At 49.0% G+C, this 578-nt stretch overlaps 1 pseudogene; it reads left to right on the top strand.

Moving 5' to 3' along the window:
• The first annotated feature begins 8 nt into the window (after positions 1 to 8).
• On the top strand, positions 9 to 574 carry LOC147819506 (E3 ubiquitin/ISG15 ligase TRIM25 pseudogene; annotated as a pseudogene).
• The last annotated feature ends 4 nt before the right edge of the window (positions 575 to 578 follow it).

Here is a 578-nt window from a genome sequence, read left to right as displayed (position 1 = left end):
CAGTGTGTCGACATGTCTGCTGCCAGCAACCTGAGATCTGAAGATCAGTTCCTGTGCTCCATCTGTCTGGATGTGTTCACTGATCCAGTCACTACACCATGTGGACACAACTTCTGTAAGAACTGCATCACTACACACTGGGACATTAGTGACAGGTGTCAGTGTCCCATGTGTAAAAAGGTTTTCAAAAGAAGACCTGAGCTTCACATCAACACTTTGCTCTCTGAGGTTGTTGCTCAGTTCAAACTTGAAGCTCAACAGAAAACCAGCAGCAGCAGCTCAGAGCAACAAGTTTCCAAACCAGTAGAAGTTCCCTGTGACGTCTGCACTGGAACCAAACTGAAGGCCCTGAAGTCCTGCCTGGTGTGTCTGACCTCCTACTGTGAGACTCACCTGGAGCCTCACCTGACAGTGTCAGCCCTGAAAAGACATCAGCTGATCGACCCTGTGGAGAACCTGGAAGACAGGATGTGTACGAAGCACGATAAACCTCTGGAGCTGTTCTGTCAGACCGACCAGACATGTGTCTGCATGCTCTGCTCTGTTTTAGACCACAAGACACATGAGTTTGTTCCTCT

Source organism: Seriola lalandi, unplaced genomic scaffold (genome assembly GCF_002814215.2).
Source record: "Seriola lalandi dorsalis isolate HSWRI2012SDOR001 ecotype SW California unplaced genomic scaffold, Sedor1 jcf7180002052678, whole genome shotgun sequence".
NCBI classification, from domain to species: Eukaryota; Metazoa; Chordata; class Actinopteri; order Carangiformes; family Carangidae; genus Seriola; species Seriola lalandi.
This window is presented reverse-complemented; position numbering and strand designations above follow the sequence as displayed.